Genomic DNA, 6,459 nt, shown 5'->3' with positions numbered 1-6,459 from the left:
ATCATATGACTTTTAAAATTTATTTGTACAAGTTTTATCTAATTTCAAATTGTACTCATAATTGTTTAAACTTTTCATTTTTTGTTGTACAATTGGGCTCAAGTCTCATTGCTACACTTTGTTTTGAGACCTGCTGATCATGAATCCCTGCCAATTGTATGCGGCTTTTTCACAGAGGATGACAACTTCAGGAGGGGCATTTACTCAGCGGTTATGGTAGTACCAAGGATGCTTCAATCTCTCTTCCAAATTTAAAAAATTATTTTATTTAGTTTAAATATTATTAATTTTAAATTAATTAAATTTATTATTTTTTAATTTATAAATAAAAATCATTAAATTGCTTCTCCTGGGCCAGATTAACTGCTCAAATCTGATAGGTTTCCCACCGTTTAAGAAAACGAAAACAAGAAATCATTATCATATAAATTTAATTGAAATCTCTTCTTATTATTGTAAATTGGATAAATAGAGAATGACCACACGGTCATTCTCTAGACATTTACATGCCCAAAAAAACTGCAGAGCGCATTATTTATTGGTGGAAATTGGAGACACGGATTACAACAGGACACACACATTGTCATAGAGAGGCTGTTAACAGCAGACACGGATTATAACAGGAAACACAGATTGTCAAAAGTTTGTAGGTTGAGTGGGTCGGAATGTTGTCATCTTCCCCATTCAGTTTCACTTTCCCATCTAGTTCGAAGAAATATTTTCAGTCTCCTCACTCAGTTTTGATTCTGCTGTTTTTTGAGAACATCTTGTAACTATATAATCAGATTACATCCTGAATTCCTCAATAACAGGAGTAGAAAGTGTTTTAATTGCCCAAAAAAAACAGCACACACCGTCTGTAAATACATAGCCCCAAATATGCCCAGAATATACTAAAAACTCCGAAACCTGTAATAGTTAAAGAACGCCCCGAAATATATAGCGCTAAAGCCAACGAGGCAAGGTGGGCATGATATTTTTTTTTCCTAATTAAATGTCCACTGACGAAAACAAATTTATCACATAAGTATTTACAACTTTCAAGAACAGGGCCCGATTGATCCCACCAGCTGGTAAAAAATCCGAAAATGCAGTGCAGGGAATGATAATTACAACGTCAGATTGAACGCTGCGGGGATGGCAAAGAATGGTTACTAAGTCTCTCGATGGCAGTAATAATGGCATGAGAACCCAGCCGCTCATCTCCATTGGCCTTCATAGACAGATAAAGCTGGTGATGCTGTGCAGTCCCCGGCAAAGAAACCAAAAACATAATGTGCATGAACTATGTAAATGTTCAAAAAGTAGATTCAATATCACCATGTACACAAACTAAATTTTGGACAGTTTCACCAAAAGAGGTAATTGTCAAAACACCACTATTACAAACATAAAAATAAAAGCAAAAACTTTAAATATTTAAGATTCTCCTTTCTTTAGCATCTTTCCAGATGTCAAATACCCTATCCCATTCCACCATAGATGAATCAAGCCCTGTTAGAGACACCCGCATCAAGGCATCCAATGCAACTAATGATAGCTTTGTTCTTCGGACATCCTTTATTATGTTTTGTCTTGAGAATCCTCTCTCACAAGCAACTGTACTTGCAGGAATAGTAAGTATCGCCTGCCATAATTTTGACATGTGAGGAAAATTTGTATGCAACCCTGTAACATAAAAAATCCTCCATGCATCTTTCATGGATGATCCCTCGCAATTAACACGAAGAGTGTCAACAAATGGATGCAACTCTTTCAAACAAGCCTCAAAATCAAATGTAGTTTTGTTTTCTTCACTTTGATAATAAGGATGTTGTAAGTGTTGAACAATCTTTTCGAGCCAACGCTTTGAATTTCGTTCTCTGCCATGAACATCGTCTAAATAATGGCAAGGGCTAAACAATTTTGCTGAGTTGAAAAATGCAAGATCAGGGAATCTTCCGTTCAAATTCTCTACAAGAGCTTGAACATAATCTTTTGCAAGTTGTTTGCAACTTTCTATTGAACCTTCAATACACGGTTTCCATGATTGTTTGTGTATATCAACACAATCATCATATGCATGTGGAATTGATACAAATCGTAATTCATGCTTGTGAACAAGCCCCTCCTTATCACAAATTTCTAAAAAGCCAAATTTAGAGGCATCTATAAATTTAGATAAATAACATGTGCCATCTGCAAATGTGTCGCTTCTTAAAAACCACCTTTTCAAAGTGTTTACCGTGACATCTATGGCTGCCCCTAAAGAGCTGACATCAATGTACTCTTCTTGGAATTGCTTGTTCAACTTGTTTAATTCACACAATATATCTGCAAGCATATGTAAACAAAATTGTACTGAAAAGATTCTTGCCTTATCATACCATGAGTCTTTTCTTTCATTTTTCCACAATGTTAATATGGGAGGCATAAGTGCAACAAGTCTTTCAATGACTTGTCCCCTTGAAAGCCATCTAACTCCATGGATTTGAAGAGCTTGAAGAGTTTCAAGTTGCATAAGTTCCTGTAGAGCAATAAGTTGACTATTTCTTTTCGTAGAATTTTGCAGCCAAGAATATACCTTATTTGCTAATTTCTCAACAAATAATAATTCAGGTATTTTTTTTTAAGCATCTGATGCAGCTAAGGCTTCACGATGAGCAATGCAATGAACACCTACAAGATTAGGTACATCTTTCTTCAAGAAAGTGATAAAACCATTTTCATTACCAACCATTGAAGAAGCGCCATCTGTGGAAACTCCTATCAATCTTTCTGTTGAAAGGCCCCTTGATTCCATTAAATGTTTGATTGCATCATAAGTTGTTTTCCCTCTTCCATCGCAAACATTTATGAGCTTTAAAAACTGTGAAATTGGAGGACCCAATCCTTTTGAGTTTAAAAACGTGGCATAAACCACAAGATGTTTTTCTAAACTACGGTCTGTACTTTCATCTAACATCAATGAAAAAAAAGGGCTATCTAGCATTTTGGAAGTTTGTAGCTCTTCAAGGTACTGAGATATAGCAAAAAGGAATTCTTTTGCAGCCATGTGATTTGTATATGATGTGTACTCTTTGTTCTTTGGCATATTAGGCGTGTGTAAAGACATTGTAAACAAACAAAGAGATTCATATTTTGAAAGTGGTAGATCCTCTTGTACCATCCAATATACTAATTTCATAGTAGTGATGACTCTTTCTTTGTTCATATCATCAATGCATGCAATGTGTTCTGTAATAGACTTTGCCTTCTTTTCATTTTCACATATCCACTTTGCCTGTGAGAGTTTATGAATGCTTGAATTAGCATGAACAATTATAGAATCATGCTGCAATGTAGAGCAACCAGTCCCAATTCCCCATGGCCCCATTGCCTTATGCATTTCACAATATATGCATTTCATAACTGTTTTTCCTTCATGCTTTGCCTCTCTCAACCACTTATACTTAGTTTTCCACTGATCACGAAACTCTCTTTTTACTTTCATTTTTCTTTTTTTTTGGGTGGTAGGTTCTCCATGGTGAAATTCTTCATCACTTTTTTCATTATGCTGCAAGATATCATATTCTTCATTATGCCCCAAGACATCTAAATCTTCATTTAGATCAAAATCATGATCTTCTTTATTAGGCAATGAAGCTTGAGATATATTAGACCATCCAAAAAAAATTTTGATAGAAAGTTGATTTCCTTTTTTTGAAGACATTTTTTATATATAATACCTATATAAAAAAAATAAAGTATTTAGTATATATGAATTTCATTTCATCAAATTAAACCATATTAAAAAAATAATATTGCATTGTTACTCTACTGAAAATCCCAAACACTAAAAATAAATCTAAATAAATCATTTAATAAAACTATAAAAATACATCTTTAACAAATTCAATTAACTAATCCAACAAATGAAATTTTACAACAAAAATCCAAAACTAAACAATATAACAGCTGTTACAAGGAGAGGTCATTTATAAGTTTTTATTGTAGGGGGCCAGTGCCAGTGAAACAAAACAGTGAATTAGGGCCCAGGGGAATTACCAACAAAAAGGTCATGCGTCTGAGGACAGAGCTTACCTATAATAATAATAAATGTGACAGAATATTAATGTGTTGAGAAGATTTCTGCAAGCATGCAATCTCTGTAATAATAACAAATTGTTTTAATTCCAGACAACAAAATTGATGATCGTTTAAGATGGTAATCAAAATGCAGATTGATCGCCTCAGGCCTGACAGAGTCACATAATATTGCAGGGAATTAGAACCAGGTTCTATTCCTGGACAGTTTTGGCAAATTAGGTGACTATGGGGTCACGAAGTACACTGCTTCTTCTGCATCTAAATGCCTCGTTAACAGAGATTGCAATTCCTTCAAAGTTTACATGGATAGTGCGGCACCATCACTTCAATACCCCGCCGCCTTAAAACGAAAAAAAAAAATCTGCTGCAATTTTTTTAAAAATGCATGGTATAACTTAAAACCCCCTGGGTAGGGGTTCCCGGCCCTTTTTCTGTCATAATCAAAGAGAGAAAGGATCCATTTTTCAAAATTTGGTTAGAAATTGGAAAAATTGTAATTTTTTTTTGATGAATAGTGAGGATATTCATTGTTTTGTGCTATTTTTTTTATGCAGGTTGACATATCAGCAATATTCAAATAAAACCAAGTTATCTGAAATTATTAGGGATATTCAAATAAAACCAAGTTACCTGAAATTACTAGTGGGTAGTCTATAAATGACAGGCTTTCACTCCTTTCAAATATTTCTAATTCTTAGACAGTTAACCTATTTCTTTAAATATGAAAAAAAAACAATAAAAATTAACTAGCGAAAACAGTCTTAAACCCAATTTTACATTTCAACTAAATATTGCCATTGTACTAAAATATAACGAAACCTCTAAAAAGAAATGAAAAACCTCAGTAAACTACACCCTGTGATTCTGTGTTGTCATTTTCAAAAGTAAACCTCACCTTGTAGCTCGGCCGGATCGTAAGCAGAGTCTGTGGTTCACTATCGAAATAAATGGGCAAAGATCTGGGATTATATTTGGTAGATTTGTATTAAATAAACGACAGTGTGTCAAATGAACAGGTGTACCATGACGCTGGAATTAAAGAATGGTGATGGCACACATTTAATTTGAAGCAACCTCGACAGTGCAGCGAATTGAGAGAAAACATGAGATGCATTTACTTTGAAAAATTTACTTTTGAAGCAACCTCGTCAATGGTGCCGAGGGTGTGCCTCTGTTTGGAGTTATCTTAACCCTACTTAATCCTATATTTTATAATGCCTGTCATTTTATGGAGATGTTGTTTACTTAAGGTTATTATGAGTTAAGTGTATCAATATTCAGAATATATTAATTTAAGATAAGTTCTGATAATTTGGTGTAATTGTTTATAAATTTTGCCATAGTCTACCTAGGTCTCATTGTTCTACTACTGGGTGGTTTTCTAGTATAAATTTGTTGACATTCCAAATTTGATTTCTGAATTTTGTATGTATTATATGCTTTAGGTTTTTCAAAAACTAAATTCATTTTTATATGAAAAATAAATCTTAAACAACCAAGAAAAACATAACTTTAATTGGTGAGTACTGCTTTTAAAGTTTTATGGCATCGTTTTCTCTCTTTGGTAGGCTCACTAGGCTGAGTTGGGGCAGGGGCTAGCCTCATAAATTTGTTGTATATTAATTGAAGCTAATAACTATTTTAAATTTAGGAATATTTCAAAAAAATGATAAAGCTAACTGAAATAAGTTATTGAGACCCACCAAAAAAATGATAAAGCTAACAGAATTCGTCCCCTGTACAATAACCCAAAATTTTAGATACTGGAGGTCGTCATTTTGATTACAGCTCTATTTTATTATAAAAAATATTAACCAATAAATTTATCTAAGCCCAAATCAGGAGATTAAGTTAATCTTGAAGATTAATATATTTATTTGAATAAAAAATTAATAGACATATACAGAGTTTCATCAAAATCCAGCTTTTCTACATAATGAAACAATATCCAACGCATGCTGCAGACTCAATAGTCAAAATCTTTTTAAATTCCACCAAAATTCCCATAAATAATTAAAAATAGGTATGTAGTTATACAATGAAAGAAACTCTAAACTAAATACTTTCCTATGAAATTTAAATTTAAGTGAGTGTGTGTTAAGTTTCCTTATCATGGGATTTTGTTTTTTTTGTTTTTGGTGGTCAAAATTTTTCAAAATGTAAAAAATTGTAGAATACATTTCTAAAATATAAAAATGATGAAACGCTCTTGAGTCTTTACTGTAAAAATTTCTTTCCAGACTTTTGGAAAAAGCGAAATTGTAGCTTCTTACGACAACGTGTGTAAAAGATTGGCAGAGCACGCTTTATCCATGAGAAAATTGTCTGTTGATAAAAAAATGCGAGGTTTTAAGATGGCTTACCAACTCGGCCTACGCAGATCTGGTCTGT

This window comes from Pinus tabuliformis, chromosome 4_2 (genome assembly GCF_031772625.1).
Source record: "Pinus tabuliformis cultivar Carrire ecotype Pingquan chromosome 4_2, CPIR1, whole genome shotgun sequence".
Taxonomy (NCBI): domain Eukaryota; kingdom Viridiplantae; phylum Streptophyta; class Pinopsida; order Pinales; family Pinaceae; genus Pinus; species Pinus tabuliformis.
Note: the sequence above shows the minus strand (reverse complement) of the source record.